The sequence below is a fragment of the Sander vitreus genome, chromosome 22 (genome assembly GCF_031162955.1).
Source record: "Sander vitreus isolate 19-12246 chromosome 22, sanVit1, whole genome shotgun sequence".
NCBI lineage: Eukaryota > Metazoa > Chordata > Actinopteri > Perciformes > Percidae > Sander > Sander vitreus.
Window position 1 is genome coordinate 25,273,882 of NC_135876.1, and position 25,000 is coordinate 25,298,881.

At 42.7% G+C, this 25,000-nt stretch overlaps 1 protein-coding gene across 2 annotated transcripts in view; it reads right to left on the minus strand.

The window, feature by feature from the left end:
* fars2 (phenylalanyl-tRNA synthetase 2, mitochondrial) overlaps window positions 1–25,000 on the minus strand; it is a 149,884-nt gene that overhangs the window by 44,375 nt on the left and 80,509 nt on the right. The window lies entirely within an intron of this gene.

The following is a 25,000-nucleotide window of genomic DNA, read 5'->3' on the forward strand; positions in this document are numbered from 1 at the left end:
TTTGTATTGTTTCCCAGAAAATGAAAACCTGGCAGCTGATTGGACGAACGCGTCACGTGGGTCTGGTTTCACCAGAAACTCAAAGCCAGACTGTCATGGCGTCTCGTTCAGAATACCATCTCATAATGGACTAAAACATTTTAAGAGAGAAATAGGTCGTGGATGGTTCCCTACGACGCTCCTCACAAGTTAAATAAATGATCAGTTCACTGCTTTCATTGGATTTGGGGGATTTATTACATTTTATAGCATGTAAAGAAACATTGATAATAGAACGTTGAAAAATGTAGGAAAAAAGTGACAAAATACATCAGAAAAAGTGACAAAAACTATGAAAAAAAAGGGCAGACAAATATTGACGGAAACTTCGAAAAACGTGACAAAAGTGTCGAAAAAGACGACCAAAACGTTGGAATTTTTTTTTACATTTTGACCAAGAAAAACAAAAAGTTGCATCATGGTCGACGGGGAAGACGACACAAGAGTTAACACACAGGCTAACATATCGTTTACTGCTGGGGTATCCATCACACACACACACACACACACACACACACACACAGACACACACAGGTGACAACACACACACACAGACACACACAGGTGACCACACACACACACACACACACACACGCACACACACACACAGACACACGCAGACACACACAGGTGACAACACACACACACACAGACACACATAGGTGACCACACACACACACACACACACACACACACACACAGGTGACCACACACACACACACACACACACACAGGTGACCACACACACACACAGACACACATAGGTGACCACACACAGGTGACCACACACACACACACACACACACACACACACAGGTGACACACACACGCAGACACACACACACACGCAGACACACACACACACACGCAGACACACCCCTAAATTGGCTACAACAGCTTTTACTTTTTGGAGAACAAGGTACCATACGTGTACCAGCAGAGACTCAGATAACGGTGCTGATGTGGTTGTAGTTTTAATGGACTACAAAGTCCACCTGCAAATGCATTAACATGATGGAAGTCAATTTCATCGCATAACATTGCATAAATATCCCGCATATTCCATCGCATTTTAAGAAAACATGACGCATAATCAAGGATTTTAAACCCAAAACAATCACAAAAAACTCCACATTTTTCTCTTCATGTTGGTCTGAATCAAACCTCCATCTCACGACCAAGAACGCTGCTGCTGGCTTTGATCCAAACACATCTAGACGTGCACACATCACGTCCGTTCCCTACACCCGACATTGGCTCCCCGTGCGTTTTAGAATCGATTAAGATGTCATTGTTTGTTTTCAAGACACTTAAATGGCCTGGCCCCAGTATTTGTCTGAGATTTTAACCCTGCATGAGCACAACCGATCCTTGCGGTCTTCAAATCAGCTGGTTTTAGAAGTCCCAAGGTGTAGGTATAAACAGGGCGGCAAGGGGGGGTGATCAGGCTTTTGCAGTTGCTGCCCCGAAACACTGGAACAAGTACAATTACCCCCTGATATTCGCACTATTACGGATGTCGCTCTTTGTAGATCCAAACTCAAAACGTATTTGTTTAGAATGGCTTTTACTACGTAGTAGTTGTGTGACAATTTCCTTCTCCTCATCCTGTTTCTATGTAACCTTTTCTGATTTCACCGTCAAGGTGCTCTTGAGCAAGGCACCAAACCCCCCCCCCAACTGCTCGGGGCGCCTTTCCATGGGCAGCCCCCTCACTGTGACATCTCTCCATTAGTGCATGTATAGGTTCTGAGCATGTGTGTGTAATTCAGGCCTGTGTGTAATAACAACAGAGTGAAAATATTGGAATTTCCCCTTGCGGGATTAATTAATTAATATTACATTATGTTGTTTTATTCTTGGTTCCTGATGTGAAGCACTTTGGACACCTGCTGGTTGCTGTAAAGTGCTATATAAATGCATATTGATTGACTGATTGGTCTGCAGGGATCTGAAAGCTGCCAGTTTCTACCAATGAGACGAGACGCAGCGGTGCATCATCTGCATAGAAACGACTCTCTGTACTAACATCCTAATTCTAGACTTTTCAGGCTTTTTTGTAGCTGGATTTCATTTCTTTGTGGCTGGGTGAGTGGTGATGGCGCAGTGGATATGACACATGCCTTTTGGTGTGGGAGATCTGGGTTCGAGTCCCACTAGGCCTGCACGATTAATCGTTATAAAAATCACGATCTCAAATCACCCTGTTCACTCTTTTCGGTTTAAAAAAGCAACTGCATCACAAACGCTACTACTTTCTTCTGAGTTTTAAACATAGACTGTATAAAAGGTTTTAAAGAGCTTTTCCCCAAATCGTGCAGGCCTAATTCCCACTGTGATACATCAACCAATGTGTCCCTGAGCAAGGCACTTAAGCCCTAGCTGCTCCAGAGGTGTGCAGCCTCTGAGATATATAGACATTGTAAGTCGCTTTGGATAAAAAGCTAAATGACATGTAATGTAATGTAACTGTATTATCTTAAAATGTGAATGAGGATAGTGATAGTGTGATACTTGCTACAGCTGCAGTTCTAGTATAATCTTGTAAAACAAAGTGAAACCATTTGAAATTAAATCATTTAGCACAATCTGCTCGCCGAAGTTTCTCTTCAATTGCTTCTAACTTCATGTAACTTCATATAAAAGTTGAAGTGAGTCACAATCTTTTTCTTTGTGCTTTTCATCATCATTCTGCTGCAAAAAAAAGGCAAGTTTCTCAAACAGCAGCTTTCTCATTTAAGAACAAAACTCTTCAGCTGCTTCGAGGCAGGTCAAAGCAAAGGGCAAACGCTCTGTGGAATAAAAGGATTATGGGTAATTCGGAGGATTTCAGGCGTTTTCAGCCTGGGACATAGATGAGAGGGAAATGGTTTCTCTCTCTGGGATGAAGACTAATTGAGACAAACTGGTTTCCTTTCTGATGCTTCGACCCTCCAGAAACGGTGACCTCTGCCTGGGTCGTGATGCACAGTTTAAGAAACAGAAAGTAGAAAAACGAAAGCTTTAACCACGGGCGTAGCTGCAAGCATAGGCGCCGATACCGAGCACGCACCCTCAGACTATGGCTGAAATTTCAGAAGTTCAGGATTCAGGATAATGATTTTTATTGAGATGTCCTCTCCCATTTGTCTCTCCAAAGCACGGATTCCAAGGACTAGAGCCCGACCGATAAAGGGTTAGTAAGGCCGATATCAATACAAATATTTGGTGATTTAAAAATCCGATATTCCGATATATCGGCCGATATGGATTTAAAAAATAAAAATCCAGAAACAAAACATAAACAGATTCCCCTAGCATTAGTTATTTGTAGTTATTTATGAGTCCTCACTATAAAATGAATAAAAATACAAACTTAAAGGTGCCATGGCATGAAAATGTCCCTTTATGAGGTTTTTTAACATTAATATGAGTTCCCCCAGCCTGCCTATGGTCCCCCAGTGGCTAGAAATGGTGATAGGTGTAAACCGAGCCCTGGGTATCCTGCTCTGCCTTTGAGAAAATGAAAGCTCAGATGGGCCGATCTGGAATCTTCCCTTTATGATGTCATAAGGGGAAAGGTTACCTCCCCTTTCTCTGCTTTGCCCAACCAGAGAATTTGGCCCCCCCATGAAAGAGAGAGAGACATCATGGCGTGCAAACAAGCAAAAGTGGCAGCTGGTCAAGGCTACACCCCCCCCCCTCCACCTTGTCCCCCCCCCTCTCTCCTCCTCAATAGCATTTAAAGCTACAGACACAGAAATGGCACATCCTAAGGAAAGCTCATTGTGGGACTGGCTGGCTGACAGTATTAGGGGACCACTAAGGCCTATATAAAAGAGACTTCAGATACAGTATTAGGGGACCACTAAGGTCTATATAAAAGAGACTTCAGATACAGTATTAGGGGACCACTAAGGCCTATATAAAAGAGACTTCAGATACAGTATTAGGGGACCACTAAGGCCTATATAAAAAGAGACTTCAGATACAGTATTAGGGGGACCACTAAGGCCTATATAAAAGAGACTTCAGATACAGTATTAGGGGACCACTAAGGTCTATATAAAAGAGACTTCAGATACAGTATTAGGGGGACCACTAAGGTCTATATAAAGAGACTTCAGATACAGTGATAGGGGACCACTAAGGTCTATATAAAAGAGACTTCAGATACAGTATTAGGGGGACCACTAAGGTCTATATAAAAGAGACTTCAGATACAGTATTAGGGGACCACTAAGGTCTATATAAAAGAGACTTCAGATACAGTATTAGGGGACCACTAAGGTCTATATAAAAGAGACTTCAGATACAGTATTAGGGGACCACTAAGGTCTATATAAAAGAGACTTCAGATACAGTATTGGGGGACCACTAAGGTCTTTATAAAAGAGACTTCAGATACAGTATTAGGGGACCACTAAGGTCTATATAAAAGAGACTTCAGATACAGTATTAGGGGACCACTAAGGCCTATATAAAAGAGACTTCAGATACAGTATTGGGGGACCACTAAGGTCTATATAAAAGAGACTTCAGATACAGTATTAGGGGACCACTAAGGTCTATATAAAAGAGACTTCAGATACAGTATTAGGGGACCACTAAGGTCTATATAAAAGAGACTTCAGATACAGTATTAGGGGACCACTAAGGTCTATATAAAAGAGACTTCAGATACAGTATTAGGGGACCACTAAGGCCTATATAAAAGCATCCAAAAAGCAGCATGTCATAGGACCTTTAAGATATGAAACTTAAAGGGTTAAACATGAGAGTTGCCAACAGGGACGTTGAAGAGCGCCCTCTGGTAGACAAACTACGCAACGCCAACACTCATAACATGGTTCAAGGGTGTTTCGTCAGTTTTTATCTTATTTTTTAAATATTAATTTATCAGCCGATACCGATAGTTTGGAAAATGCCTAATATCGGCAGATAATATCGGCTCTACCAAGTAGCCTACATTTCATTTATGATTGATGGAAACACTGACATTTCCATAAACCATTTCATAAGCTATGTACCAATTCAGGGGCTGCAGCCTATGGAGGCTGCATTTGTAGACCGTTTGCTTCACACCGGCGCGACGAAGGCTGCGCCATTTCATTTCATTTCGAAGGCTCCTTCAAATGCGGTCCACAAATGCGACCTCCTTTTACAGAATTCGGAGGATCCAACTGTTATCCTTCGCAGGCCCAGGATACCCAGCATTCATTTCGGCATTCAAGCAGAAGCACAGACAAACACAAACGCTAACAACCAATACATAATAATCAACTGGCGCCTGAGTAACGTGCACAATCGCCTACTTATGGTGTGTTCAAATCAACTCGGACGTGTTGTAAGTGTGGGGGACGGAGGGCAACGTCACGTAAAGTGCTATGCCCTTGGATTTAACGCTGAAGTCAATTCAAGAAGTGGATATGCTTTCATATTAAAATTCCCGAGTGCTCAGTATGCACCTGGATCAGCCTCTTATAAGATGATATTTCCACCTTTAATCGGCAATAAGTCTATTTTTACAGATCCGAGACTGACACGTTTAAGTTGCGTCTCTGTGTTGAAACTAGAGCTGCACAGTTTAATGGATTCAACAGCTGAATTAATCGGCAAGTATGTTTTATAATCAATTTATCGGTTTGAGTCATTTTTTAATGAAAAAACTGTGAAACTTGTGTGATGTCAGCTTGTTAAATGTGAATATTGTTTTAGTTTCTTCTCTCCTCTGTGACAGGAAACAGAAAATTGTGAAAAATGTGGATCAGTGTTTCCCAAAAAGGCCAAGATGACGTCCTCAAATGTCTTGTTTTATCCAAAACTCAAAAATATTCAAACATTTTAGAGACCAAACAACTAATCCATTCATCCAGAAAATAATCCACAATGAAAATAATCGTACAAACAGTCAAAGGTTTAAATAAGATGCCCTAAACTTGCTTGATGTAATTAAGGGGAGCACAGTCGCCCTTTTATGGAGTCTACAGAAGAGTTATACACTGCAGATTCTTTCATTTCATGAATATATATGGAGTTCAAGCATGCACTGGACCTTCAGTAATAGTATTGACTTATATCCTCTTTTTAACACTTCCCTGCCTCACATGTGAAGTCTTTAAATCCCCCTAAGCTGCCTTCTCCTCCTCATGACAGAAGAGGATTTAAAAAGGTGAAATCAATCCGGGATCTTAGCTTTTAGGTGGATTAGTTCAGCAGGTCGGAGTCATCACATGGACACAGCAGGTGATCAACCCGTCAGATGCTGAGTTAAGTCAGAGAATCAGATGTTTTGGGAATCATTTCTGTGACAGTATCTTGGGTAGTTTCGGAATTGGGGCTTGTTTAAGTGGGAATATGTTGGGTTTTCAATTTGAGACTAGGGTTGGGTACCAAGACCCGGTGCTAATATGGCACCGGTGCCTTAATGACCGGTATCTACTGGACCAAATAGCAGCGTGGATTTCGGTGCCACTGATATGTCTGCGCTTCCCTCTGATGCTCCGAAACGGACGTTAGAGGCAACAGAAGCATCGCTGCACGTGACGCTAGTTAACACTACGCTCGACAGCAGCTAACGTTAGCCTACCGCTAGATAGTAGCTGGATTAAACACAGTTAAAATGCTGGCAGCTAACGTTACCTAAACAATACCCAACCCTATTTGAGACCAAGCAGAAAGAACAAGTAAGGGTTAATGCCTGACGAGGTGTCCATTGTCAGGATGTAGTGGACGGCGGCGAAGCGTGAACCGTTTTTCTCCAACTAAAAAATGTTATGTAGGCCTCTCAAAGCAGTGTTGTAGAAGGCACTTTTTGAAGAATCGTCTCAGAATCGTCCGCATTTTTAATTAGTCTTGTCTCCGTAGCTGATAAAGAGGACTAAGGACCGGTCAAGACCACAACTGCCTTTTGATTTGATTTTATCAAAGCTTTTCTCATTATAAACTTATGGCAATAAAAGAGGTAAATAAAGAAGAATTTGTTTTCTGTGGGTGTTTTTTATGGGAATGTGGATCTTTCAGATCAGTTTGAGGAGTGCCTATGGTTAGCTTTTTCCACATTTTATTGTGTAATGCAGTGTGGGACTCGCACTGGTCTGGTCTTGACTCAGTTTTAACCTCTCAAAGTCTCGGTCTCAACCCCTCAAAGTCTCGGTTTAAACCCCTCAAAGTCTCGGTCTCAACCCCTCAAAGTCTCGGTCTCAACCCCTCAAAGTCTCGGTTTAAACCCCTCAAAGTCTCGTTTTAAACCCCTTAAAGTCTCGGTCTCAACCCCTCAAAGTCTCGGTTTAAACCCCTCAAAGTCTCGGTTTAAACCCCTCAAAGTCTCTGTCTTGTCTCGTCTCAACCCCTCAAAGTCTCTGTCTTGTCTCGTCTCAACCCCTCAAAGTCTCGGTCTTGTCTCGTCTCAACCCCTCAAAGTCTCTGTCTTGTCTCTGTCTCAACCCCTCAAAGTCTCTGTCTTGTCTCGTCTCAACCCCTCAAAGTCTCTGTCTTGTCTCGGTCTCAACCCCTCAATGTCCTGATCTTGTCTCTGTCTCGCCCCCTCAAAGTCTCTGTCTCAACCCCTCAAAGTCTCGGGTTTAAACCCTCAAAGTCTCGGTCTCAACCCCTCAAAGTCTCTGTCTTGTCTCGTCTCAACTCCTCAAAGTCTCGGTTTAAACCCCTCAAAGTCTCGGTCTCAACCCCTCAAAGTCTCTGTCTTGTCTCGTCTCAACCCCTCAAAGTCTCTGTCTCAACCCCTCAAAGTCTCTGTCTTGTCTCGTCTCAACTCCTCAAAGTCTCGGTTTAAACCCTCAAAGTCTCGGTCTCAACCCCTCAAAGTCTCGGTTTAAACCCCTCAAAGTCTCGGTCTCAACCCCTCAAAGTCTCGTTTTAAACCCCTTAAAGTCTCTGTCTTGTCTCGTCTCAACCCCTCAAAGTCTCTGTCTTGTCTCGTCTCAACCCCTCAATGTCCTGATCTTGTCTCTGTCTCGCCCCCTCAAAGTCTCGGTCTTGATTCAGTCTGGCCCCTCATAATCTTGGTCTTGTCTCGGTCTCAACCCCTCAAAGTCTCGGTCTCGAATACACTCTGGTCTTGGTAATTTTAGTGGTTTGGTCTTGGTTTTTAGTCACAGCGTGTACAAATAACAAGGTCACATGACACACAGCCATCTTCTAACTGTATACAAACTGGGAACTATATTCTCAGAAAGACGAAGCAGCTGCTACTTCTGCTACTTGGGTCGGAGTGATTTGCTGGGCTTCTCGGGTGCTGCAAGCAAAACCAGCTGAAACGGAGAAGGAGATCAATGAGAGGAGCCTGTCACCGCCCCGGCAAATTTGAAAGCCTGCACTGCACTTCAGTTCATAACGGAGGATCGTACTTATGCCGAGCCACAGGAGAAGGAATCCTCGTCACCAAAAAAGCGGAAACTGGAGGACATGTTGTCGTAGCTTCTTGGTACATAACGGCTACCGTAGATGCAACAGGCATTAGAAAAAGCGAGGCGCCAGAGAGCATTATTCGTTTGAAGGCAAAATACAATTTCACTGCTAGATGGGAGACATTCCTACACAGTAGAGGTGTTGAAATTAATCAAATAACTGATGCATTGAGTCGTGGACGACGCTGCATCGATAATCATCGGGCCATAATTGATTATTTCTGTTTACATATTCTGGTATGTTTTGCACATTCAGGAAGGGCCGTGTGCTCAGTGCTGTAGGTTTATGTATCCAGTAATATTTAGTATTACAGCACTGCAGACTGTTTGGTTTTTGAAGCTTGAAAAGCTATGAATTAAATATCCTAAATGGCTTTAATAGTAAAAATGTATTTGAAGCATCGTGATGCATCGAGATATCGAATCAAAGACACGATAATCATAATCAAATGGAAAGATCAGTGAAGATTCACACCTCTGCTACACAGTGTACCTTTAAGCACTTCGGATACGGTTGTTTTTAAATGTTTAACCGAGCAATTTAAGGTTCCTAAACTTAACTAAACCAACTATAGAGAATGCAGATAAAGAAAAATCCAATTTGAGAAATTTCTCTGGCCGTCTTTTAGGAAGTTTTGGAATAGGTTGGGTTTTCAACTTGAGCACCAAGCAGGTTTAGTTGGTATGCTGCTGGTCACACTGACCCCCAGAAGAGAAACATTATGTGTCACAGCAGAAAGAAAAAGAGCCAAACAGGGAGAGATTAGATTCCTACGTTATCACTTTTGCACAAATCTGCAGGAATAATTAGTTGCATGTAGCCACAGGCTGTTTGGCTTTCAGACTCATATTCTGAGGAGTAGGACATTTCTCTAAATATTTGTGCGTGGGGGCATTCAAATGGCTCTCGACTAATGCACAAACACACCCACGAGCAAACACACAAGCAGACAAACACACACACACACACAGAAAACAAGAGGCGGACAGCAAGCGAGCAGGGAGAGGAATTACCGGCTTTGATTGGAAATGCTTCTGCTTATTATGATGATGTGCAACCCGTCTGCCCCCCACATAGGAGTGTGTGCGTGCGAGTCCACAAAGCACCCGTGCACGCAAACACACACACACACACACACTTCCTCCTTTACATCCTGGTCTTGTCACTGCTGGTCCAATCACCAGATGGGGAATGTGGTTTCTATGCTAATGAGCGTTGGGTCGAGGGGTCGCAAAAGATGAGGGAACACGCTGGAATAAATCTACACTTCATGATAACACACAATCAATCAGATCCGTGACCCCTCTCCTCCTCCTGCACGTCCTCTCTTCTCCTTTTCTTTTTGCTCCTTCTTCACCTCCTTCCTTTTCGTCTCCTCTGGAACTCTATGTCTTCCCTTCTTTTCTTATTAACAATCACAAATCCTCTATTCTCCCCCTCTCTACTTCCATTTCATCTTTCCGTTTCCTCTCTCTCTCAAGTCAATAATTCCCCTCGCTGCACTCCTGCCTCCCATCCTTTCTTCTCCTCCTCATCTTCACCACAACACTCCCAGTCTCTAATGTCTTTTCTCTCGACTTACCATCTCGTCTTTTGTCTCTCCTTCATTCGATTCGACAGAAAATGTGACAAAAAACATTGATTGACGACCATTTCTTCATGAAGGAAACTAAAAAAAGGTACCTTTTGTAAACAAAAACTAGGATGAAAACCATAACCACCACCAACGTTTTCACAGAAAGATCAACTGTTTTCTCCTTAAATCTCGTGTTGTCCTCAGGTTTTTATATCAGAAATATGGGTTTCTTTGAACCAAAGTGCCCCAAAATAACATGGATGCGTGGATGTACGTTGTATGGATCTTCGTACGTAAAATTAATGATTACTTTTATTGAATTTTGGGTGTTGTATTACATTTTATAAACATGTTTAAATGGTTTTAAAACAGCATCCTGACTAAACTCTGACTTGAACCAGTCTGTGATTCACTCAACATCCTCTGATCTTAACTATTAGTCGAAATAATTCATACTTTCTGCTTTTTTAACTCAAAAAATAGGTATAATGTCATATAAATTAGGTTTATTGACCATGAATTTAAAAATAAAACGTTGAAAAAAGTGACAAAAGCATAAAAAAAGAGCCAAAAACGCTGGAAAAAGCACAAAAAATTCAAATTCATGGATGGACAAGTTCATGGTCGACATGGTCGACCGTTGTGTAAGTTAACACGACGGTTAACTTACACATGTATGGATATGTTTTTAAACTGAGATTTTCATGGCAACGCATTCTCATGAACGGGTTCGTATGATAACGTACGAAATTAGACAACTGCCGGCCGGTCATGTGACACCGCATACAGAGCACCGTGGAGTGTCTGTCGTTAGCAGGCCGTTACAGTTTAGACACCAAAATTAAAAGATTGTGGTTAGGTGGCCGGTTAGCTCAGTTGGTAGAACAGGCGCACATATGCAGAGGTTTGAGCCTTGATGCAGAAGGTCAAGGGTTCGAGTCCGATGTGTGACGGTTTTCCTGCATGTCTTCCCCTCTCTCACCCCTTTCACATCTCAGCTTTCCTATCTAATAAAGGCAGAAATGCTCCCAGGACATGAACACCTGTTTCCTGGTGAAAGTCTTGTGTTTTCTCCTTAACTTCTTCAGGACATGAACACCTGTTTCCTGGTGAAAGTCTTGTGTTTTCTCCTTAACTTCTTCAGGACATGAACACCTGTTTCCTGGTGAAAGTCTTGTGTTTTCTCCTTAACTTCTTCAGGACATGAACACCTGTTTCCTGGTGAAAGTCTTGTGTTTTCTCCTTAACTTCTTCAGGACATGAACACCTGTTTCCTGGTGAAAGTCTTGTGTTTTCTCCTTAACTTCTCCAGGACATGAACACCTGTTTCCTGGTGAAAGTCTTGTGTTTTCTCCTTAACTTCTTCAGGACATGAACACCTGTTTCCTGGGTGAAAGTCTTGTGTTTTCTCCTTAACTTCTTCAGGACATGAACACCTGTTTCCTGCATGTTCTGCAGCGTTAGCTTAGTTTGCTCACATTACTCAACCCCGTATTTGTGAATACAAATATCTGAAGTGAAAGTTATGTCACAAATACATGTTGTTGCGTATCATTGCACATTATTAAGTGGGTATATGGAAATCCTGCGTATCACGTAACCTACACCACTGTGTGTATGTGGCTGAAGGCGCTAAACTTGAAGAAACCTCCGAAAAAGCCCTACCTCTGTTCTTTGTATTTTGTGTACGGCCGACCATCAGACCAACACCCATACCCCGAGAAATGGTTGGGGTATGTTACTCCGACGACGAAAAAGGCTTGCACTAAAACAATTAAAAGAAATGTAAAGTTTGGCTGGCATCCAGGGTATTTGATCTCAGTATGGATCCAACAAAGTCATATAACTGAAACGTAACTAATCAATGTATATTTTCGCTAAAAGACCATAACCTCTTCCATTTCCTGCTGGCTTTTCTCTCTTGTCTTTCTATGCTTTTCATTCATCATGTCTCTCCTCTCCTGTCATCTTATTTGATTAATATTTTTAAACCTCCTCCTTCTCTTCCCTCCCTGCTGTTGGTTTCAATTCCTCCCTGACAAAACATTATTTTCATCTGTTCTCTCTCTCCTCCCCTCCTCTCCTCTCATCGGGCTCCATTCCTCCTAATTAGATTTGCCATGAATATATTTATGACTGCATTATTAGAGACTGTGCGGCGGGCGGTTGTGGTTTTTAAGCTGCCGGATCGTGATTAAGTGTAATGATTACTTAGGCAGCCGTGACAGGATACACCACTTGTAATTAGGCAGGGCGACTTCAGGTTTCTGCAAGTGGAATCTGAGACTTTCTAATGCCAGTTCCATCATAATTCAGGAGCCCTATTTCAACGATCTAAGAGCACGGCGTGAAGCGCCTGGTGCAGGTGTGTTTAGGGTGTGTACGATTCCACTTTTGCTAGTTTGACGGCGGAAAAAAGGGTCCGTGTGCCGGGCGCATGGTTGAAAAGGGTTGTTCTTAGTGTCTTCATTAATCAGAGGTGTGTTTAGGGCGTAACATGCAATCAACCAATCAGAGATCATCTCCCATTCCCTTTAAAAGCCAGGCGCGTTTGGACCTTGGAGCATTGCTGTTATGATGGAGGATTTGCACCGTAATATTTGTATTTGTAATCTTCTGCATGTGTGTGTGCTGCTGTGCACACCTCCCTGTAAGACCAGCATGCCCAGAATGCACCTGAACACACCTCCCTGTAAGACCAGCACGCCCAGAATGCACCTGAACACACCTCCCTGTAAGACCAGCACGCCCAGAATGCACCTGAACACACCTCCCTGTAAGACCTGCACGCACCAGATGGCGCACACCATGGGCCACAGATGGGCGCAGGTTCATTTGCTATTTAAACGACGCGGGCGCCTGGACGGGAAACTGACATTTGGCCCATGCCACATGGGATTACAAGACACCACAAACTTATTTAGCAAACGTCTTCCGATTGCATATACAAATCATTCGGAGAAATACATGAATACAAGTATATATATACACACATATACACTCGTACACACACACACACAGTATATACAAACAACAAATCCTCATATACGGATCATCTCGGTAAGGCTTTCTCAAGGCTAATTTATATGTTTCACATGTGAACAGCCATCTCAATCTTTGAGCGTCATCCGTATTTAAAAAAATCAATATCTGCATAACTATATCCACCAAATAAATGAGTAAAACTAAAGCAAATACAAAATACACAAAGCTGTCAACGCAATCAGGAGGATTTCTCACAACAAAAGCAATTTCTCCTCTCATACCACATTTAAAAGAAAAACTCCCATAAAGTCTCAACAACCTTTTATTGGCTGAGAGTTTGCAGCACCGAACTTCACTGATTTTCTAAGCTGTCAACTATATTGTGTCAAATATTGAAATACTGGGAAGGATATTAATGCTCATTATTTCGTCAAACATTGGCCTTTGAGATGTGATAGAGAAAGAAATCATTGACTAACTCAAGTGACTTTATATTCCTTTTAGTGTTTTCTTTTCTCTTAGTTATTTAAGACCATTTAATATCTTATGGACGGGTCTATAAACTGGAGATTTGCAGTGTACAACTCCTCTATACACAGGAGACTGAGTGTAGATTAGGAGTTCAGGACCGGCCTATACGCTGGAGTTTTGGTAGCCTGGTCCTACCAGACTGTGGTACACTAGCCTGGTCCTACCAGACTCTGGTCCACTAGCCTGGTCCTACCAGACTCTGGTCCACTAGCCTGGTCCTACCAGACTCTGGTCCACTAGCCTGGTCCTACCAGACTCTGGTCCACTAGCCTGGTCCTACCAGACTCTGGTCCATTTCATTGGTCCAGAGAGTCTGGCCTCTCTCCATTGACAAGTGTTAACTTCCTTGAAGGCGGGTACTCTGTTGAAGTTTAAAACTATTGGATCTGCCCAGAGCCACTCTGGATCTGGGCAGAGCCACTCTGGATCTGCCGTAACCAACTGCTAACGTTTGGTCGTGATGTCGGCTTAGCATCGCTAGCGTTAGCTTTAGCCAACTCCTTCACCACTAACGGAGCGAGCTGGAAAATCAAACTGTTCCTGAACCCCGTGGGGAGGAGGGACCACAACATCACGGCCCCCAACACAACTCAGCAAAGGTTGTTCTTGCTCGGGCTTTAACTTCTGGATATTCAGCAGCGTTGCTGCCACAACGGACCAAATGGCTTCGCTAGCATCTTTCTCCGCCGCCATTACAGAACTACAACTCAAACTAGCACACGACCTCAACGTCATCGTTCTCAGCCCCTCCCTCTGTTCGCTGATTGGACCGGTAGACATTTGACCGGAGAAAACCCAAAGAAAATACTGCACACCCAGACGTAGTACTGAAGGAAAATGACAATTGAGTGGAAGTACGTAGGAGTGCGGAGCCAGGCTAACGTTTTGGGGTTCTTGTTCTTGTCTTTAAAGTTGATGTTTGGTGGTGTATGACTACATCTATTAACTGAGATTTTAGGAGTAAGGGGAGTGTATGAACTGCAGCTTTTTGGGTGTACAAATGGAAGTTACAACTGGTCTATTAGCTACATGTCTTGGTGTGTACTAACTGGAGGTTTGGCAGAAAGGACGGGTCTATAAACTGGGGATTTTGAGCTGTAAAATTGGGTTCATAAACTGGAGCTTTGTGGTGTACAACTCCTCTATAAACTTTGAGTGTATTTTGAGTGTATAGATTTGGGGTTCGGGACTTTTTAAAGTTGACGTTTGGGGGTGTAGGACTGGTCTATTAACTGAGATTTGAGGAGTAAGGGTGGTGTATGAACTGCAGGTTTTAGGGTGTACAAATGGTTGATAAATGGAAGGCAACAACTGATCTATAACCCAAACAGCCTTGCACTTGGGCTGCAAGGCTTTTGAACTCCCTGTGAGCGTGTAGTCATCAGGTTGTGAGCGTCAGAGCGGGGAGTCTTTGCCTTTCGCTGCATCAGATCTGAGGATCATGAGCCTGTCAGCCTGTTTGGCTCATCTCAACCACTGGGATCAAGAGCAAGAGGCTGTGAGCTGCTGAACATCATCCAGAGCTGCTGGCAGATTAACTGACACAGAGGCTAATGAAGAGCTCTCTACGCGGGAAAAATCACACATCTGACGCATGAGACGCTGACGTACAGGCAGCCAAGAAGAAAGCCGGGAAGGACGCCTGACTGATGCTCAAGCGTCAGTCTGAGTGTGTCTGAGTGTGTCTGAGTGTGTGTGTGTGTTTGTTTGTGGGCAGAACATCATTGAACTGAGCCGCAGTGTGGCACGGACGTCAGACAAAACAGATTGCATGACACAAAACTAGGATAGATGGCCCGAGAGCAACCATCGCTCTGTGTGTGAGTGTTTGTTTGTGTGTGTGTGTGTGTGTGTGTGTGTGTGTGTGTGTGTGTGATGAGACAACCCCCTGCCCTCCCTCTTTTTACTCACACACAGATCTGCAATGCCAGACCTCCTCCCTCAGCCAATCAGGAAAGCTTGGTGGTTGCAGAGGGAGTTGTGTGCGTGTGCGTCTGTGTGTGTGTGTGTGTGTTGCCATATCACCGTCTGTTGATGACATCATTGTTCAATGATCACATGACGCGTGACAGCAGCAGTGATGTGTTCGTGTGAGTAATGTGATGCATGTGTTCACAGAATCTGTCACAGACAAGAATATGAGCTTATATTCAGTCCCAATGGCAAATGTAGTTTACTATTTGTTACCATTTAATTCTGAGCACCAGAAAGACCAGTATTGGACCAAAGGATAGCTAAAGAACCAGAGAATATATTGGTATAAAACCCGAACAGGGTTAAAAGATGAGAAAATATTGGACCAAACCAACGCTAAAACATCAGTGAATATTGGACCAAACCAAAAGCTAAAATATCTGTGAATATTGGACTAAACCAAAGCTAAAATATCTGTGAATATTGGACTAAACCAAAGCTAAAATATCTGTGAATATTGGACCAAACCAATGCTAAAACACCAGTGAATATTAGACCAAACCAAAGCTAAAATATCAAAGAGTATTGGACCAAACCAAAAGCTAAAATATCTGTGAATATTGGACTAAACCAAAGCCAAAATATCTGTGAATATTGGACTAAACCAAAGCTAAAATATCTGTGAATATTGGACCAAACCAAAGCTAAAATATGTGTGAATATTGGACCAAACCAAAGCTAAAATATCTGTGAATATTGGACCAAACCAAAGCTAAAATATCAATGAATATTGGACCAAACCAAAGCTAAAATATGTGTGAATATTGGACCAAACCAAAGCTAAAATATCAATGAATATTGGACCAAACCAAAGCTAAAATATCAATGAATATTGGACCAAACCAAAGCTAAAATATCAATGAATATTGGACCAAACCAAAGCTAAAATGAAGACTATTATTCGACAGATGGGAAGCCAATGTTGGTTTGTTTCCATTGGATGTTTAAGTAACGCTGAGAAAGCATTTGCCTACATTGCCAGACTGATGTCATGACGTGGTGTATGTATGACACGCCAATTTGTATCCCATTATTGGCGTGTTATCAAGACGCATACTCTCTTTTTAGCGTGTTTATCAACGCCGTTTGGCCTCCATTGACTTACATTACCTTGCGATTGCGTGTCAATTGACACCGTAGCGAGTAGTATGAAAGGGTGAAAATCCACAGGGTTTCCTTTCCACGTTTGTTCTTTTCCTAAACCCAACCGTAGCCTCGCGATAACACGCCACGTGGCTTTAGAAAGTGGCGTGTATGTTTACGTGAAGTCATGATGTCATGTTGACACTGCAGCTTTTATAGTTGGAAGAAATGAGAATATTATTCCAATGAAAAAGTGATGGATCATTACTGAACTTCTTGCTCATTGTGATGTTGTTTAATATTATTTGTTTTATTTATTTAGATCCATTTTGTCGCTTCACATTTTCTCTTTCCTCGCCGTCTCTACCTCTATCACTTTTTCCTTCCCACACCTCCCCTCTTCCATCACTCTTTTACATCCCTCACCTCTCCTCTTTCCTCTCCGCTTATATTTTTCAAGACTTTATTGTCACACTTTCCCTCTCCTTCCTCCCATCTCTCATCCCTCATGACCACCTCTCTAATCCCTTCATTTTCAGTCTCTCCTCTTCCTCCTGCTCCCTCCATCACTCTTTCCTCCTCCTACTCCCCACCCCCCCTCAACTCAGCTCAACCCTCCTTCAAACCTAATCTATTTCTCCTCCACATTTCCAACATCACTCCTTTTGTCTCTTTTAATTCCACCTGCACTCGTTCATCCGAGCGCCCCCTCACACTGCAGTCCATCGCTCTTCTTCTTCCCCCTTCATCCCTCCATCCAATTATCCTTTCCACCTGGCTAACACACTATTCTATCCTGTCCATACTTCTTCTTTCGTTCTGCTCTAAGGTGTGTGTGTGTGTGTGTGTGTGTGTGTGTGTGTGTGAAGTGTGTGTGTGTGTGTGTGTGTGTGTGTGTCTCTCTGTGTGTGTGTCTGTGTGTGAAGTGTGTGTGTGTGTGTGTGTGTGTGTGTGTGTCTCTCTGTGTGTGTGTCTGTGTGTGAAGTGTGTGTGTGTCTGTGTGAAGAGTGTGTGTCTGTGTGAAGTGTGTGTGTGTGTGTGTGCCTGTGTGAAGTATGTGTGTCTGTGTGAAGTGTGTGTGTGCGCGGTGTGTGTGTGTGTGCAGTATGTGTGTCTGTGTGAAGTGTGTGTGCGTGGTGTGTGTGTGTGCACGTGTGTGTCTCTGTGTGTCTGTGTGAAGTGTGTGTGCAGTGTGTGTGTGTGTGTGTGTGTGTGTGCGGTGTGTGTGTGTGTGTGTGTGTGTGTGTGTGTGTGTGTGTGTGTGTGTGTGTGTGTGTGTGTGTGTGTGTGTGTGTGTGTGTGTGTGTGTGTGTGTGTGTGTGTGTGTGTGTGTGTGTGTCTGTGTGTTTGACCCGTTCAACGTTTTTTAGATCAGAAATATGGGTTTCTTAACAGCCAAATTGCCCCAAAATAACTTGGATGCGTGCATGTATGTTGAATACAACACATACATCCATGTTCTTATAAGATTATTCTAAGATTAATGATTACTTTCATTGAATTTTGGTTGTTTTTGATTTCATGGCTTTTTTTCCCGACTAAACGTTGACATAAATCAGTCTGTGATCCACTCAACATCCTCTGATCTGCACTATTAGTCAAAATAATTCATAATATCTGCTTTTTTTAAAACAAAAAAATTAGGTATAATGTCATTTTATTAGGTTTATTGACCATGAATTAAAAAAAAGCGTTGAAAAGAGGGACAAAAACGTTTAAAAAAGCGTCAAAAAGGTTGAAAAAAGTAAAAAAAAACACGCATTTTTCAATATAGACCCGGAATGACACGTTCATGGACGACGGTGAAAACAACACAAGGGTTAATATCAATAACCAATTAATTAAAATAAATGTATGTCATTTTGAATTAAGGTTGTAGTTTGTCTACGATCTGTTCCACGCTTCCGTTGTTGTAGCGGTCTGCCGTTAGCCTCCACCGGGAAGCTAACGTTAGTTTAGCTAACAGCTAATTGGGCAAGCCGCTAGCTGAGACAGCATGTAATAACAAAACATCGACAAAAAGAGTCGATCTCTGAATGTGAATGAATGGACTCCATAGGAGGAAATGTCATTCTTATATCAGGCTCCTTTTCCAACTACAAGGTCAATATTGTGTTTCACTAACGACAAAACAACAAATAATCCGTGCATTTATATGGAACTAAGCTTTAGGAGCTTTCCATCTTTACTCTCCTCCCTGTTACGTTGCATTTGCAACTTCAGGCAAAGTCTCATGTTGTGCCTTCTTAGTGTTTTAAAGGTCCCATGGCATGAACATTTCACTTTATGAGGTTTTTTAACATTAATATGAGTTCCCCCAGCCTGCCTATGGTTCCCCCAGTGGCTAGAAATGGTGATAGGTGTAAACCGAGCCCTGGGTATCCTGCTCTGCCTTTGAGAAAATGAAAGCTCAGATGGGCCGATCTGGAATCTTCCCTTTATGACGTCATAAGGGGAAAGGTTACCTCCCCTTTCTCTGCTTTGACCACCCAGAGGATTTGGCCCCCCCATGAAAGAGAGAGACATCATGGCTTTCAAATGAGCAAAGTGGCAGCTGGTCAAGGCCACACCCCCACCCTCCACCTTGCTCCCCCCCCCTCCTCCTCAATAGCATTTAAAGCTACAGACACAGAAATGTCTCATCCTAAGGAAAGCTCATTGTGGGACTGGCTCTAGTGGCTGTAATTCTGCACCAAGGCTGAATTTCAGGAAAGAGACTTCAGATCCAGTATTAGGGGACCACTAAGGTCTATATAAAAGAGACTTCAGATACAGTATTGGGGGACCACTAAGGCCTATATAAAAGAGACTTCAGATACAGTATTAGGGGACCACTAAGGTCTATATAAAAGAGACTTCAGATACAGTATTAGGGGACCACTAAGGTCTATATAAAAGAGACTTCAGATACAGTATTAGGGGACCACTAAGGTCTATATAAAAGAGACTTCAGATACAGTATTAGGGGACCACTAAGGCCTATATAAAAGAGACTTCAGATACAGTATTAGGGGGACCACTAAGGTCTATATAAAAGAGACTTCAGATACAGTATTAGGGGGACCACTAAGGTCTATATAAAAGAGACTTCAGATACAGTATTAGGGGACCACTAAGGTCTATATAAAAGAGACTTCAGATACAGTATTAGGGGACCACTAAGGTCTATATTAAAGAGACTTCAGATACAGTATTAGGGGACCACTAAGGCCTATATAAAATAGACTTCAGATACAGTATTAGGGGACCACTAAGGCCTATATAAAAGAGACTTCAGATACAGTATTAGGGGACCACTAAGGCCTATATAAAAGAGACTTCAGATACAGTATTAGGGGACCACTAAGGTCTATATAAAATAGACTTAAGATACACAGAGCACCATGTCATGGGACCTATAAAAGTAGTGATTTTGATGCTATCATAGTAGTGCCCCTAGCACTCCCATTTAAAAGGCCATTTGACCGAAAACGAAAATACGGTCATAAAAGTGGCGATTTCATCCCAATTATGCTTTTAAACGAAGGTTTGACTCGGGTACATTCACAAAAACACCCTAGGTTGCATTTTGGCGAGAGTTACGCTTTAAATGGAGCATGCCCCGAGACTCCCCCTAGGTTTGAGCTCCGCCCCTGTTCCCATCAGTCCCAGTTTCAGACAGCTGCTGTTTTGGACCAGTTAGATTAACAAGTTGATACGAAGCCCTCCGAGGCTCATCTTTTCACCTCACTACATCTCACGTAGCCACACACTCATCCGTCACCATTAGCAGTCCTAAATGGACTATTGGCAGCCTCCACCAGTCTCTCAACACTATGATTTATAGATGGAGACTCTCACTGGCAGCTCTTGAGGAGGGAAATTTGACTGCAATGCAACATGGGAGTTAAACGGGCAGAAAAAGAGGGGAAATGGACCTTTGCTTGTTCATCTGAACTCAGAATGATACTATAAATGTTGTGCAATTAAAAAATGTATTGGACTATAACTTATGTTACGTAACATAAAACAAAAATGTAAAAAGACAACAACAATTACAATCGGTCTATTCACCTTATTCAGCCCCGCCCATTTTTTATTTTTATTTTTATTTCTTGTCTTCCACTTTGTCTTTAAACTTCCGGTCGGCTAGCTACGGCTAGTTAGCTACGTTGAAAAATCCGGCGAATTAATATGGAGAGGCTAACGTGGGAAAAGACGTGTTCTCATATACAGGCGGCCGCCGTCTTGGGAGCTAACGTCTTTCTAAACTATCTTTTTAATAAACTGTCTGTACACTTACAAAGTTCTCAATGCTTCAGGTTAACATTTAGGGAGCCTCATTACGCTACCGTTGAAGTCTGGTGATATTTTGAGCCTTTTTAGTGGTATAAATAGTGATTTCTTTTTACTTTCCCTGTGCCCCGAATACTAGCGTTGTAAGCTAATCAGCGGTAGCTTGCTTCAAGCTACAAACACATTTGATTAGCATGAAAACACGTCCCAGAGAGCGACACAGTGGGTACACATCTGTTATTAACCCCTAGGTTCACTTTGCACCGGAAATGTCCTTTAAAAGCTGCCCCACAACATTCTGCCCTGGTTTTCCAGTGGACAACACAGTATTGTGGCAAGGATACCTGTCTTTTAATCCAATTGTTATGACAGCCACGCACCGAAGACATAATGCTGGACATCTTCACTAAAATAGCTAATGGGCCAATGTACTGCAATGGACAGAGTTGCTCAACCTTCAAGTCACAAGCAAGTATCAAGTCTTAAATATCAAGTCAAAGTAAGTCAAGCAAGTCCTCAAAGTCGTGCGACTCGAGTCCCCAACCTCTGCAATTTGGGCTTCAATATCTTGCTCAAAGACAATCCAAAATGTGGACATAAGGAGCTGGGGATTGTGACTTTCACGCTGATTGCTGATTGCAACCGTGAGAAAGGAGAGACTTCATTTTGTCCAACTCTTTCACTCATTGTCACTCTGAATACGAGCACAGTCTTGGTGCCTAAAATGTTGAACATGAACACTCCCCGTGGTGCAAGCGCTGCTTTGAATCGTCCTCCAGTAATGAATATAGATTATGAAAACAATATGGGCTGAAACAGTCTGTGGCATCCGCCTGTTATTGAGCCTCGCTCCTGAATTAGTAATGAGGTCGACATAAATTATGCAGAGTGATTAGTAACAAGGCAACACGCAGGTTTACCTCACCATTTATAGATCAGAGTGGGAGGGGGTCAGAGCGACACGAGAGACAAAGACTCTGTGTTCAATTAAAAGAGACTCCAAGTACAAATTTGAGTTTATTATTCAGTTTAGCTCCAGCGCTTTGATTTATTTTTGGGTTTCTGAGTGTTTGAAGATGTCAGACGGGTAATAATCATCATCTCTGTCTGATCTGCTTCTGCTAACCCCAATGGCGCTTTAACACTACCAAACCAAAGCTAAGACATCAGTGAATATTGGACCAAACCAAAGCTTAAATATCTGAATATTGGACCAAACCAAAGCTTAAATATCTGAATATTGGACCAAACCAAAGCTTAAATATCTGAATATTGGACCAAACCAAAGCTAAAACATCAATGAATATTGGACCAAACCAAAGCTAAGATCGCTCCATGTCCTGGAGAAGTTAAGGAGAAAACACAAGACTTTCACCAGGAAACTAAAGTGATTGGGAAACCAAAGCTTAAATATCTGTGAATATTGGACCAAACGAACGCTAAAACACCAGTGAATATTGGACTAAACCAAAGCTAAAACATCAGTGAATATTGGACCAAACCAAACGCTAAAACATCAGTGAATATTGGACCAAACCAAAGCTTAAATATCTGTGAATATTGGACCAAACCAAAGCTAAAACATCAGTGAATATTGGACCAAACCAAACGCTAAAATATCTGTGAATATTGGACCAAACCAAAGCTAAAACATCAGTGAATATTGGACCAAACCAAAGCTAAAACATCAGTGAATATTGGACCAAACCAAACGCTAAAACATCAGTGAATATTGGACCAAACCAAAGCTTAAATATCTGTGAATATTGGACCAAACCAAAGCTAAAACATCAGTGACTATTGGACCAAACCAAAGCTAAAACATCAGTGAATATTGGACCAAACCAAAGCTAAAATTAAGACTTTCTACAGCTTAAAATAGACCTGAACTTGTTAGTGGCTGTCCATGGCTGTCCACACTTTGACCCTCTCACTGTGTGATTTCACATATCAAATATCATTGGTTGGTTGGTTGGCGTGTTGCCAACCAACCAACCAAGCTAGCTAGCTACCGATAATGTTACCTTTATCTAGAAAGTCTGTTGATTTTGTCCAAATATGGTCACTTCTGGCTCCAAAATACCAAGATGGCAACGTACAAAATGCAAACTCAAGGCTTTAAAACGGCAGTCTACAAACTAGGGATGCACTGAATCCAGATTTTTGGGGTTCGGCTGAATCCTGAACCCCCTGGTTGAGGTTCTGCTGAGTCCTCGTCCCGTCCTCAGTCCATGAACACAGTCAACACATTAATGAAGTAAACAGTGACTGTCCTTCCTTTGCCGTACCTGAAGTTGCTGCATTCTGGCTGCTGTCTGTAGATTCCTTCATGCTCAGCTCGTATTCTTCCAGATGTTTCATACCAGATGTTGTAACAGCGGTGATGTTGTGTATTGTTTAGGGTCCTCGCCACCACCAGACTAATCAGCATTGCAGATTGAACATGTAGCTGGACTTGAATGGCCTTCTTTTGACTGAAAGTACTGCCAAACAACACTTTTTCTGCTCACCAGTTCCATTTCCACTTCCTCTCAGCCTGCTGCATTGAAGCTCCACCTACGTAAACACCTTCCCGTAATCAACGGCGCCGTCATGACGTCGACCAGCGTAGCGTGCGGAGTGACAGCGTAGGGTTCAGCAGGAACCCAACCCCGTCAAAAAGCCCAATATTCAGCCCAATCAGAAGCCGAATCCTGGATTCAGTGCACCCCTGCTAAAAACTAATGCGTGATGTTACTTTTACAGTCTATGGTTAAGACACAAATAAAATGTCTATATTTGACTTAGCACCATTAATCAGCGACATCTGATGATGATGATGATGATGATGATGATGATGATTACCAATGAAGTCTCTATCTGGTGTGTTTAGTCAGCAGCTCTCTGGTTTCAGACCAGATCACACTTCACTTCTGCAAAAGACTCAGTTCAGTTATTGTGAGTGGGCACACACAAACGCACGCAAACATGAGTCACGATTCCACTAATACTGTCGTTCTTTATATTTATATCCACTTTAAACTGAACACACACACACGCTGAGATATATGACGCAGCTTCCCACTCCCTTCCCAAAAAAACCACACCTCCTACCGTTTGTTTTTCTGCTAATTTTGAACGACTCATGCGGGCGAGCGTACGTACAAAAACACACACAGACACACACACGCACATACACACAGACACACACACACACCCCTACACACGCAGACACACACGCACATACACACATAGACACACACACACCCCCTACACACGCAGACACACACACACCCCTACACACACAGACACACACACGCACATACACACACACACACACACACACACAGACACACACACACACACATGCACACACACACCTTCACACCCACACACACACCCACACAACCACACTCACACACTCTCTCTCAGGTGTGTGAGGCAGAGATCAGGCTGTAATTATGGGTGGATTACTGGGAAATGGCCGGGCTTTGGCGAGGTTAGATGTTGGAGCTGTTCACACAGCTTAGCGGCCTGTTCCTGTTTAGTGGAGGTTAAGACACTTGTGTCATCCACACAGTGGTAATCAACGGTTCCTGTACAACGGCCCAGATTATAAAAAGACTAATGAGAGAGGCAGAGAGCTGCAGAGGCACAGAGGGTTAGATAAGGGAAGGGGAAGTAAAGGCGGAGGAATTAAAAGGACGTTGTGTCCACAGACTGCAAAAATAATGGACGAAGCTTCTGGACCTGAAAAGTGAAGCCAACGCTGAAGCCCCTTAAAGCTGCGTTCTCTGTAACTTCCAGCAGGGGGAGACTCCACTGGCTCCAACAAGAAGTCTGTTTCTATAGAAGTCTATGAGAAAATGAGCTGACTTCTCTCTTGATTTATTACCTCAGTAAACATTTTCATAATGAGTTTATGGTCTCAATCACTAGTTTCAAGTCTTCTTCAACACAGCATGATGTTCATTTAGTAAATGATGCTCCCATTTATTTTAAAGCAGGGGATGCTTTAGGACCTGTCAGTCAGGACAGAGGCTTAGCGATGCTAACCATGCTAACACTGGGGACATTCAAATAGACCTCTACTTGTTTCGTTCGTGTTTTCATCTTAAACTTTGACCCTCTCGCTGTGCGTTTTCACTCCAG